The sequence below is a fragment of the Somniosus microcephalus genome, unplaced genomic scaffold (genome assembly GCF_052327205.1).
Source record: "Somniosus microcephalus isolate GS21.2 unplaced genomic scaffold, FLI_Smic_1.0 unresolved_chr3, whole genome shotgun sequence".
Taxonomy (NCBI): domain Eukaryota; kingdom Metazoa; phylum Chordata; class Chondrichthyes; order Squaliformes; family Somniosidae; genus Somniosus; species Somniosus microcephalus.
In genome coordinates this window covers 56,549,606-56,561,905 of record NW_028225181.1, presented here as the reverse complement: position 1 = coordinate 56,561,905, position 12,300 = coordinate 56,549,606, and the positions used below count along the sequence as shown (strand labels likewise).

The window sequence follows — 12,300 nt, the reverse complement described above, 5'->3', positions numbered from 1 at the left end:
CCGGCTGGTGCGGGATCCCGGCTGGTGCTCAGATGCCGATGCCCCACAGTGCTGTGTGTCAGCGAGACACATTTCAGCATCCAGGCTGTGTTGAAAACTATAGAACGGCCCTCAATCCGCCCAGAGACCCGGACCCCGCAGCAGCCGAGTTTGCAGGCTAACTTGGCTGCACAATGTCACAAGGACACTCAGTATTACACCACCGACAATGGGACGGACAAAAAATGACACACAAAAAACCGGCAAGGGTCTTTCTGGCCACACAAAGGGAGGGACAGAGAAAGACACTGCGGATACCAAAGAGAAAGAGACAGACAGACATTCCGAATAACACGAGGCAGAGACAGAGACTGAGGGAAAACCGAGACTGCGAGAGAAACCGAGAGGGAGGTAGACAGCCAGGGAAACGGAGACTGAGATGAAGAGAGAGACTTGCATGAAGGTGCGTTCTGCTGTGTAAAGAAATTCCCTGTAGTGTAAAAATGTTCCCTGTTATATAAAATTGATCCCTCTTGTGTAAAGATGGTCGCTGTTGTGTACAGATTCTCCCTGTTGTTTAGAGATTTTGTGTCCTTTGTAAAGATGTCCGCTATTGAGTAATGTGTTTCCTGTTGTGTTAAGGTTCTCCGTGTTGTGTAACGGTGTTCCGATTTGTGTGATGGTATTCCCGTTTGTGTAAAGGCCAAGAGCATCATCTGGTGCTGGCGAGGCGGCGCTGCAGGATGCGTTGAGAGAAAGGGGAAGGCCAAGGCTGCTGCAAGTTTGCAGCATTTGCAGCTTATGTTGGTGCGAATAAAGTGTTTTGAAAGTTGTGTTGCAGTTTCTAGTGTTTATTGCAAGAAGGAAGTTGCTGTAAGTAAAGAATGAAGTGTGATAAAAAAAACCTGACGCATTGAGCCTGAAATTTATCGTAACTATAAGAGGAGAGAACAATAGAAAAAATTTGCCCTCCTGATCACATCTTCCTCAGACTGATGGTATGAAAAACACATCTGACTCTCATCCTGAAGTCAGAGTCCAGATCCCCTCCCCCACCCTTTTCTTTTGCAGAATGCATCTTCTCTTAACCATGTCAGAATGTAACTTTCGCTGTCTGGATTGGTTAGATTGAAAAAAAGATACTCGTGTTCAATTAATCGGATTGCAGCACAGGAGCAAATGGGAGGTGCTGTTCAACCGGCAAGTTCGGAAGAGCGAACGGGGAAGCGACGGAGAGATGGTGGGTGCGAGAGTGACAGCGGTCGATAGATTGCAAGAAATGGGAGAAGGAAAAATGGTGTAGACCTGAATAACTGAGAGGCAGCAGGTGTGGAGACGAGTGAGTGAACGGTTTGAATTCAGTTGGTTGGGTGACGGTGTTTGCAGTGTTCGGTGCGCGGCTTAGGCCAATTTACGGACCAGAGGAAACTCTGCGAATCAGATCTGCCTGTCAATAGCAACTGAATGAAAAGGTGACACAAAACCTGCATCCCTGCACGGTTTACTGCTGTTGCTGAAGCGACGAAATTTATTAATGTCGCAATATCTGGCAGCGGTGGGATTCGAACCCACGCCCCCGAAGAAACTGAAGCCTTAGTCCAGCGCCTTAGACCGCTCGGCCACGCTACCACATCCAAATGTTGCGGAATTTGAAACTATTACCTGGTGATTGAAATGTGGCATGGTCTTGCAAATAACAGGGGAAACAAGAGGAAATTAAATTCGTGGACGGCAAACTCACTTCTGATGCAACCCAGTAGATCAGAAGAAGCTACGTCTTCACAGGGCAACTCTAATAAATAGATGTTTGCTGGAACACACCCATTGTAAATTTCATTCATAATTTATCCCTGTTGTGTATTGCAAGCAGGAAGTTGGTGTAAGTAAAGTGTGATAAAAATAAATGCGTTTGATTGTGGCTAGCAATAGAGGAATTTATTGCTGGTGTAAATAAGAACGCAACTAGCAGAGGATGGTTTCGATCCATCGACCTCTGGGTTATGGGCCCAGCACGCTTCCGCTGCGCCACTCTGCTGCCGGTTGGTGCGGGATCCCGGCTGGTGCTCAGATGCCGATGCCCCACAGTGCTGTGTGTCAGCGAGACACATTTCAGCATCCAGGCTGTGTTGAAAACTATAGAACGGCCCTCAATCCGCCCAGAGACCCGGACCCCGCAGCAGCCGAGTTTGCAGGCTAACTTGGCTGCACAATGTCACAAGGACACTCAGTATTACACCACCGACAATGGGACGGACAAAAAATGACACACAAAAAACCGGCAAGGGTCTTTCTGGCCACACAAAGGGAGGGACAGAGAAAGACACTGCGGATACCAAAGAGAAAGAGACAGACAGACATTCCGAATAACACGAGGCAGAGACAGAGACTGAGGGAAAACCGAGACTGCGAGAGAAACCGAGAGGGAGGTAGACAGCCAGGGAAACGGAGACTGAGATGAAGAGAGAGACTTGCATGAAGGTGCGTTCTGCTGTGTAAAGAAATTCCCTGTAGTGTAAAAATGTTCCCTGTTATATAAAATTGATCCCTCTTGTGTAAAGATGGTCGCTGTTGTGTACAGATTCTCCCTGTTGTTTAGAGATTTTGTGTCCTTTGTAAAGATGTCCGCTATTGAGTAATGTGTTTCCTGTTGTGTTAAGGTTCTCCGTGTTGTGTAACGGTGTTCCGTTTTGTGTGATGGTATTCCCGTTTGTGTAAAGGCCAAGAGCACCATCTGGTGCTGGCGACGCGGCGCCGCAGGATGCGTTGAGAGAAAGGGGAAGGCCAAGGCTGCTGCAAGTTTGCAGCATTTGCAGCTTATGTTGGTGCGAATAAAGTGTTTTGAAAGTTGTGTTGCAGTTTCTAGTGTTTATTGCAAGAAGGAAGTTGCTGTAAGTAAAGCATAAAGTGTGATAAAAAAAACCTGACGCATTGAGCCTGAAATTTATCGTAACTATAAGAGGAGAGAACAATAGAAAAAATTTGCCCTCCTGATCACATCTTCCTCAGACTGATGGTATGAAAAACTCATCTGACTCTCATCCTGAAGTCAGAGTCCAGATCCCCTCCCCCACCCTTTTCTTTTGCAGAATGCATCTTCTCTTAACCATGTCAGAATGTAACTTTCGCTGTCTGGATTGGTTAGATTGAAAAAAAGATACTCGTGTTCAATTAATCGGATTGCAGCACAGGAGCAAATGGGAGGTGCTGTTCAACCGGCAAGTTCGGAAGAGCGAACGGGGAAGCGACGGAGAGATGGTGGGTGCGAGAGTGACAGCGGTCGATAGATTGCAAGAAATGGGAGAAGGAAAAATGGTGTTGACCTGAATAACTGAGAGGCAGCAGGTGTGGAGACGAGTGAGTGAACGGTCTGAATTCAGTTGGTTGGGTGACGGTGTTTGTAGTGTTCGGTGCGCGGCTCAGGCCAATGCACTGGACCAGAGGAAACTCTGCGAATCAGATCTGTCTGTCAATAGCAACTGAATGAAAAGGTGACACAAAACCGGCATCCCTGCACGGTTTACTGCTGTTGCTGAAGCGACGAAATTTATTAATGTCGCAATATCTGGCAGCGGTGGGATTCGAACCCACGCCCCCGAAGAAACTGGAGCCTAAATCCAGCGCCTTAGACCGCTCGGCCACGCTACCACATCGAAATGTTACGGAATCTGAAACTATTACCTGGTGATTGAAATGTGGCATGGTCTTGCAAATACCAGGGGAAACAAGAGGAAATTAAATTCGTGGGCGGCAAACTCACTTCTGATGCAACCCAGTAGATCAGAAGAAGCTACGTCTTCACAGGGCAACTCTAATAAATAGATGTTTGCTGGAACACACCCATTGTAAATTTCATTCATAATTTATCCCTGTTGTGTATTGCAAGCAGGAAGTTGGTGTAAGTAAAGTGTGATAAAAATAAATGCGTTTGATTGTGGCTAGCAATAGAGGAATTTATTGCTGGTGTAAATAAGAACGCAACTAGCAGAGGATGGTTTCGATCCATCGACCTCTGGGTTATGGGCCCAGCACGCTTCCGCTGCGCCACTCTGCTGCCGGCTGGTGTGGGATCCCGGCTGGTGCTCAGATGCCGATGCCCCACAGTGCTGTGTGTTAGCGAGACACATTTCAGCATCCAGGCTGTGTTGAAAACTATAGAACGGCCCTCAATCCGCCCAGAGACCCGGACCCCGCAGCAGCCGAGTTTGCAGGCTAACTTGGCTGCACAATGTCACAAGGACACTCAGTATTACACCACCGACAATGGGACGGACAAAAAATGACACACAAAAAACCGGCAAGGGTCTTTCTGGCCACACAAAGGGAGGGACAGAGAAAGACACTGCGGATACCAAAGAGAAAGAGACAGACAGACATTCCGAATAACACGAGGCAGAGACAGAGACTGAGGGAAAACCGAGACTGCGAGAGAAACCGAGAGGGAGGTAGACAGCCAGGGAAACGGAGACTGAGATGAAGAGAGAGACTTGCATGAAGGTGCGTTCTGCTGTGTAAAGAAATTCCCTGTAGTGTAAAAATGTTCCCTGTTATATAAAATTGTTCCCTCTTGTGTAAAGATGGTCGCTGTTGTGTACAGATTCTCCCTGTTGTTTAGAGATTTTGTGTCCTTTGTAAAGATGTCCGCTATTGAGTAATGTGTTTCCTGTTGTGTAAAGGTTCTCCGTGTTGTGTAACGGTGTTCCGTTTTGTGTGATGGTATTCCCGTTTGTGTAAAGGCCAAGAGCACCATCTGGTGCTGGCGACGCGGCGCTGCAGGATGCGTTGAGAGAAAGGGGAAGGCCAAGGCTGCTGCAAGATTGCAGCATTTGCAGCTTATGTTGGTGCGAATAAAGTGTTTTGAAAGTTGTGTTGCAGTTTCTAGTGTTTATTGCAAGAAGGAAGTTGCTGTAAGTAAAGCATAAAGTGTGATAAAAAAAACCTGACGCATTGAGCCTGAAATTTATCGTAACTATAAGAGGAGAGAACAATAGAAAACATTTGCCCTCCTGATCACATCTTCCTCAGACTGATGGTATGAAAAACACATCTGACTCTCATCCTGAAGTCAGAGTCCAGATCCCCTCCCCCACCCTTTTCTTTTGCAGAATGCATCTTCTCTTAACCATGTCAGAATGTAACTTTCGCTGTCTGGATTGGTTAGATTGAAAAAAAGATACTCGTGTTCAATTAATCGGATTGCAGCACAGGAGCAAATGGGAGGTTCGGAAGAGCGAACGGGGAAGCGACGGAGAGATGCTGGGTGCGAGAGTGAGAGCGGTCGATAGATTGCAAGAAATGGGAGAAAGAAAAATGGTGTATACCTGAAAGGCAGCAGGTGTGGAGACGAGTGAGTGAACGGTGTGAATTCAGTTGGTTGGGTGACGGTGTTTGTAGTGTTCGGTGCGCGGCTCAGGCCAATGTACGGACCAGAGGAAACTCTGCGAATCAGATCTGCCTGTCAATAGCAACTGAATGAAAAGGTGACACAAAACCTGCATCCCTGCACGGTTTACTGCTGTTGCTGAAGCGACGAAATTTATTAATGTCGCAATATCTGGCAGCGGTGGGATTCGAACCCACGCCCCCGAAGAAACTGGAGCCTTAATCCAGCGCCTTAGACCGCTCGGCCACGCTACCACATCCCAACGTCATGGAATTTGAAACTGTTACCTGTTGATTGAAATGTGACATGGTCTTGCAAATAACAGGGGAAACAAGAGGAAATTAAATTCGTGGACGGCAAACTCACTTCTGATGCAACCCAGTAGATCAGAAGAAGCTACGTCTTCACAGGGCAACTCTAATAAATAGATGTTTGCTGGAACACACCCATTGTAAATTTCATTCATAATTTATCCCTGTTGTGTATTGCAAGCAGGAAGTTGGTGTAAGTAAAGTGTGATAAAAATAAATGCGTTTGATTGTGGCTAGCAATAGAGGAATTTATTGCTGGTGTAAATAAGAACGCAACTAGCAGAGGATGGTTTCGATCCATCGACCTCTGGGTTATGGGCCCAGCACGCTTCCGCTGCGCCACTCTGCTGCCGGCTGGTGGGGGATCCCGGCTGGTGCTCAGGTGCCGATGCCCCACAGTGCTGTGTGTTAGCGAGACACATTTCAGCATCCAGGCTGTGTTGAAAACTATCGAACGGCCCTCAATCCGCCCAGAGACCCGGACCCCGCAGCAGCCGAGTTTGCAGGCTAACTTGGCTGCACAGTGTCACAAGAACACTCAGTATTACACCACCGACAGTGGGACGGACAAAAAATGACACACAAAAAACCGGCAAGGGTCTTTCTGGCCACACAAAGGGAGGGACAGAGAAAGACCCTGCGGATACCAAAGAGAAAGAGACAGACAGACATTCCGAATAACACGAGGCAGAGACAGAGACTGAGGGAAAACCGAGACTGCGAGAGAAACCGAGAGGGAGGTAGACAGCCAGGGAAACGGAGACTGAGATGAAGAGAGAGACTTACATGAAGGTGCGTTCTGCTGTGTAAAGAAATTCCCTGTAGTGTAAAAATGTTCCCTGTTATATAAAATTGTTCCCTCTTGTGTAAAGATGGTCGCTGTTGTGTACAGATTCTCCCTGTTGTTTAGAGATTTTGTGTCCTTTGTAAAGATGTCCGCTATTGAGTAATGTGTTTCCTGTTGTGTAAAGGTTCTCCGTGTTGTGTAACGGTGTTCCGTTTTGTGTGATGGTATTCCCGTTTGTGTAAAGGCCAAGAGCACCATCTGGTGCTGGCGACGCGGCGCCGCAGGATGCGTTGAGAGAAAGGGGAAGGCCAAGGCTGCTGCAAGTTTGCAGCATTTGCAGCTTATGTTGGTGCGAATAAAGTGTTTTGAAAGTTGTGTTGCAGTTTCTAGTGTTTATTGCAAGAAGGAAGTTGCTGTAAGTAAAGCATAAAGTGTGATAAAAAAAACCTGACGCATTGAGCCTGAAATTTATCGTAACTATAAGAGGAGAGAACAATAGAAAAAATTTGCCCTCCTGATCACATCTTCCTCAGACTGATGGTATGAAAAACTCATCTGACTCTCATCCTGAAGTCAGAGTCCAGATCCCCTCCCCCACCCTTTTCTTTTGCAGAATGCATCTTCTCTTAACCATGTCAGAATGTAACTTTCGCTGTCTGGATTGGTTAGATTGAAAAAAAGATACTCGTGTTCAATTAATCGGATTGCAGCACAGGAGCAAATGGGAGGTGCTGTTCAACCGGCAAGTTCGGAAGAGCGAACGGGGAAGCGACGGAGAGATGGTGGGTGCGAGAGTGACAGCGGTCGATAGATTGCAAGAAATGGGAGAAGGAAAAATGGTGTTGACCTGAATAACTGAGAGGCAGCAGGTGTGGAGACGAGTGAGTGAACGGTCTGAATTCAGTTGGTTGGGTGACGGTGTTTGTAGTGTTCGGTGCGCGGCTCAGGCCAATGCACTGGACCAGAGGAAACTCTGCGAATCAGATCTGTCTGTCAATAGCAACTGAATGAAAAGGTGACACAAAACCGGCATCCCTGCACGGTTTACTGCTGTTGCTGAAGCGACGAAATTTATTAATGTCGCAATATCTGGCAGCGGTGGGATTCGAACCCACGCCCCCGAAGAAACTGGAGCCTAAATCCAGCGCCTTAGACCGCTCGGCCACGCTACCACATCGAAATGTTACGGAATCTGAAACTATTACCTGGTGATTGAAATGTGGCATGGTCTTGCAAATACCAGGGGAAACAAGAGGAAATTAAATTCGTGGGCGGCAAACTCACTTCTGATGCAACCCAGTAGATCAGAAGAAGCTACGTCTTCACAGGGCAACTCTAATAAATAGATGTTTGCTGGAACACACCCATTGTAAATTTCATTCATAATTTATCCCTGTTGTGTATTGCAAGCAGGAAGTTGGTGTAAGTAAAGTGTGATAAAAATAAATGCGTTTGATTGTGGCTAGCAATAGAGGAATTTATTGCTGGTGTAAATAAGAACGCAACTAGCAGAGGATGGTTTCGATCCATCGACCTCTGGGTTATGGGCCCAGCACGCTTCCGCTGCGCCACTCTGCTGCCGGCTGGTGTGGGATCCCGGCTGGTGCTCAGATGCCGATGCCCCACAGTGCTGTGTGTTAGCGAGACACATTTCAGCATCCAGGCTGTGTTGAAAACTATAGAACGGCCCTCAATCCGCCCAGAGACCCGGACCCCGCAGCAGCCGAGTTTGCAGGCTAACTTGGCTGCACAATGTCACAAGGACACTCAGTATTACACCACCGACAATGGGACGGACAAAAAATGACACACAAAAAACCGGCAAGGGTCTTTCTGGCCACACAAAGGGAGGGACAGAGAAAGACACTGCGGATACCAAAGAGAAAGAGACAGACAGACATTCCGAATAACACGAGGCAGAGACAGAGACTGAGGGAAAACCGAGACTGCGAGAGAAACCGAGAGGGAGGTAGACAGCCAGGGAAACGGAGACTGAGATGAAGAGAGAGACTTGCATGAAGGTGCGTTCTGCTGTGTAAAGAAATTCCCTGTAGTGTAAAAATGTTCCCTGTTATATAAAATTGTTCCCTCTTGTGTAAAGATGGTCGCTGTTGTGTACAGATTCTCCCTGTTGTTTAGAGATTTTGTGTCCTTTGTAAAGATGTCCGCTATTGAGTAATGTGTTTCCTGTTGTGTAAAGGTTCTCCGTGTTGTGTAACGGTGTTCCGTTTTGTGTGATGGTATTCCCGTTTGTGTAAAGGCCAAGAGCACCATCTGGTGCTGGCGACGCGGCGCTGCAGGATGCGTTGAGAGAAAGGGGAAGGCCAAGGCTGCTGCAAGATTGCAGCATTTGCAGCTTATGTTGGTGCGAATAAAGTGTTTTGAAAGTTGTGTTGCAGTTTCTAGTGTTTATTGCAAGAAGGAAGTTGCTGTAAGTAAAGCATAAAGTGTGATAAAAAAAACCTGACGCATTGAGCCTGAAATTTATCGTAACTATAAGAGGAGAGAACAATAGAAAACATTTGCCCTCCTGATCACATCTTCCTCAGACTGATGGTATGAAAAACACATCTGACTCTCATCCTGAAGTCAGAGTCCAGATCCCCTCCCCCACCCTTTTCTTTTGCAGAATGCATCTTCTCTTAACCATGTCAGAATGTAACTTTCGCTGTCTGGATTGGTTAGATTGAAAAAAAGATACTCGTGTTCAATTAATCGGATTGCAGCACAGGAGCAAATGGGAGGTTCGGAAGAGCGAACGGGGAAGCGACGGAGAGATGCTGGGTGCGAGAGTGAGAGCGGTCGATAGATTGCAAGAAATGGGAGAAAGAAAAATGGTGTATACCTGAAAGGCAGCAGGTGTGGAGACGAGTGAGTGAACGGTGTGAATTCAGTTGGTTGGGTGACGGTGTTTGTAGTGTTCGGTGCGCGGCTCAGGCCAATGTACGGACCAGAGGAAACTCTGCGAATCAGATCTGCCTGTCAATAGCAACTGAATGAAAAGGTGACACAAAACCTGCATCCCTGCACGGTTTACTGCTGTTGCTGAAGCGACGAAATTTATTAATGTCGCAATATCTGGCAGCGGTGGGATTCGAACCCACGCCCCCGAAGAAACTGGAGCCTTAATCCAGCGCCTTAGACCGCTCGGCCACGCTACCACATCCCAACGTCATGGAATTTGAAACTGTTACCTGTTGATTGAAATGTGACATGGTCTTGCAAATAACAGGGGAAACAAGAGGAAATTAAATTCGTGGACGGCAAACTCACTTCTGATGCAACCCAGTAGATCAGAAGAAGCTACGTCTTCACAGGGCAACTCTAATAAATAGATGTTTGCTGGAACACACCCATTGTAAATTTCATTCATAATTTATCCCTGTTGTGTATTGCAAGCAGGAAGTTGGTGTAAGTAAAGTGTGATAAAAATAAATGCGTTTGATTGTGGCTAGCAATAGAGGAATTTATTGCTGGTGTAAATAAGAACGCAACTAGCAGAGGATGGTTTCGATCCATCGACCTCTGGGTTATGGGCCCAGCACGCTTCCGCTGCGCCACTCTGCTGCCGGCTGGTGGGGGATCCCGGCTGGTGCTCAGGTGCCGATGCCCCACAGTGCTGTGTGTTAGCGAGACACATTTCAGCATCCAGGCTGTGTTGAAAACTATCGAACGGCCCTCAATCCGCCCAGAGACCCGGACCCCGCAGCAGCCGAGTTTGCAGGCTAACTTGGCTGCACAGTGTCACAAGAACACTCAGTATTACACCACCGACAGTGGGACGGACAAAAAATGACACACAAAAAACCGGCAAGGGTCTTTCTGGCCACACAAAGGGAGGGACAGAGAAAGACCCTGCGGATACCAAAGAGAAAGAGACAGACAGACATTCCGAATAACACGAGGCAGAGACAGAGACTGAGGGAAAACCGAGACTGCGAGAGAAACCGAGAGGGAGGTAGACAGCCAGGGAAACGGAGACTGAGATGAAGAGAGAGACTTACATGAAGGTGCGTTCTGCTGTGTAAAGAAATTCCCTGTAGTGTAAAAATGTTCCCTGTTATATAAAATTGTTCCCTCTTGTGTAAAGATGGTCGCTGTTGTGTACAGATTCTCCCTGTTGTTTAGAGATTTTGTGTCCTTTGTAAAGATGTCCGCTATTGAGTAATGTGTTTCCTGTTGTGTTAAGGTTCTCCGTGTTGTGTAACGGTGTTCCGTTTTGTGTGATGGTATTCCCGTTTGTGTAAAGGCCAAGAGCACCATCTGGTGCTGGCAACGCGGCGCTGCAGGATGCGTTGAGAGAAAGGGGAAGGCCAAGGCTGCTGCAAGTTTGCAGCATTTGCAGCTTATGTTGGTGCGAATAAAGTGTTTTGAAAGTTGTGTTGCAGTTTCTAGTGTTTATTGGAAGAAGGAAGTTGCTGTAAGTAAAGCATAAAGTGTGATAAAAAAAACCTGACGCATTGAGCCTGAAATTTATCGTAACTATAAGAGGAGAGAACAATAGAAAAAAGTTGCCCTCCTGATCACATCTTCCTCAGACTGATGGTATGAAAAACACATCTGACTCTCATCCTGAAGTCAGAGTCCAGATCCCCTCCCCCACCCTTTTCTTTTGCAGAATGCATCTTCTCTTAACCATGTCAGAATGTAACTTTCGCTGTCTGAATTGGTTAGATTGAAAAAAAGATACTCGTGTTCAATTAATCGGATGGCAGCACAGGAGCAAATGGGAGGTGCTGTTCAACCGGCAAGTTCGGAAGAGCGAACGGGGAAGCGACGGAGAGATGGTGGGTGCGAGAGTGACAGCGGTCGATAGATTGTAAGAAATGGGAGAAAGAGAAATGGTGTATACCTGAATAACTGAGAGGCAGCAGGTGTGGAAACGAGTGAGTGAACGGTCTGAATTCAGTTGGCTTGGGTGACGGTGTTTGTCGTGTTCGGTGCGCGGCTCAGGCCAATGTACGGACCAGAGGAAACTCTGCGAATCAGATCTGCCTGTCAATAGCAACTGAATGAAAAGGTGACACAAAAACGGCATGGTTTACTGCAGCGACGAAATTTATTAATGTCGCAATATCTGGCAGCGGTGGGATTCGAACCCACGCCCCCGAAGAAACTGGAGCCTAAATCCAGCGCCTTAGACCGCTCGGCCACGCTACCACATCGAAATGTTACGGAATCTGAAACTATTACCTGGTGATTGAAATGTGGCATGGTCTTGCAAATACCAGGGGAAACAAGAGGAAATTAAATTCGTGGGCGGCAAACTCACTTCTGATGCAACCCAGTAGATCAGAAGAAGCTACGTCTTCACAGGGCAACTCTAATAAATAGATGTTTGCTGGAACACACCCATTGTAAATTTCATTCATAATTTATCCCTGTTGTGTATTGCAAGCAGGAAGTTGGTGTAAGTAAAGTGTGATAAAAATAAATGCGTTTGATTGTGGCTAGCAATAGAGGAATTTATTGCTGGTGTAAATAAGAACGCAACTAGCAGAGGATGGTTTCGATCCATCGACCTCTGGGTTATGGGCCCAGCACGCTTCCGCTGCGCCACTCTGCTGCCGGCTGGTGTGGGATCCCGGCTGGTGCTCAGATGCCGATGCCCCACAGTGCTGTGTGTTAGCGAGACACATTTCAGCATCCAGGCTGTGTTGAAAACTATAGAACGGCCCTCAATCCGCCCAGAGACCCGGACCCCGCAGCAGCCGAGTTTGCAGGCTAACTTGGCTGCACAATGTCACAAGGACACTCAGTATTACACCACCGACAATGGGACGGACAAAAAATGACACACAAAAAACCGGCAAGGGTCTTTCTGGCCACACAAAGGGAGGGAC

General features: G+C 47.2%; 3 non-coding genes across 3 annotated transcripts; all 3 read right to left on the bottom strand.

Moving 5' to 3' along the window:
• Positions 1–3,542: 3,542 nt before the first annotated feature.
• Positions 3,543–3,624, bottom strand: trnal-uag (transfer RNA leucine (anticodon UAG)). Its single transcript has one exon. It is a non-coding gene; the product is annotated as a tRNA-Leu (tRNA).
• A 3,923-nt stretch (positions 3,625–7,547) lies between these two features.
• On the bottom strand, positions 7,548–7,629 carry trnal-uag (transfer RNA leucine (anticodon UAG)). The gene has a single exon. It is a non-coding gene; the product is annotated as a tRNA-Leu (tRNA).
• A 3,906-nt stretch (positions 7,630–11,535) lies between these two features.
• On the bottom strand, positions 11,536–11,617 carry trnal-uag (transfer RNA leucine (anticodon UAG)). Its single transcript has one exon. It is a non-coding gene; the product is annotated as a tRNA-Leu (tRNA).
• Positions 11,618–12,300: the final 683 nt, after the last annotated feature.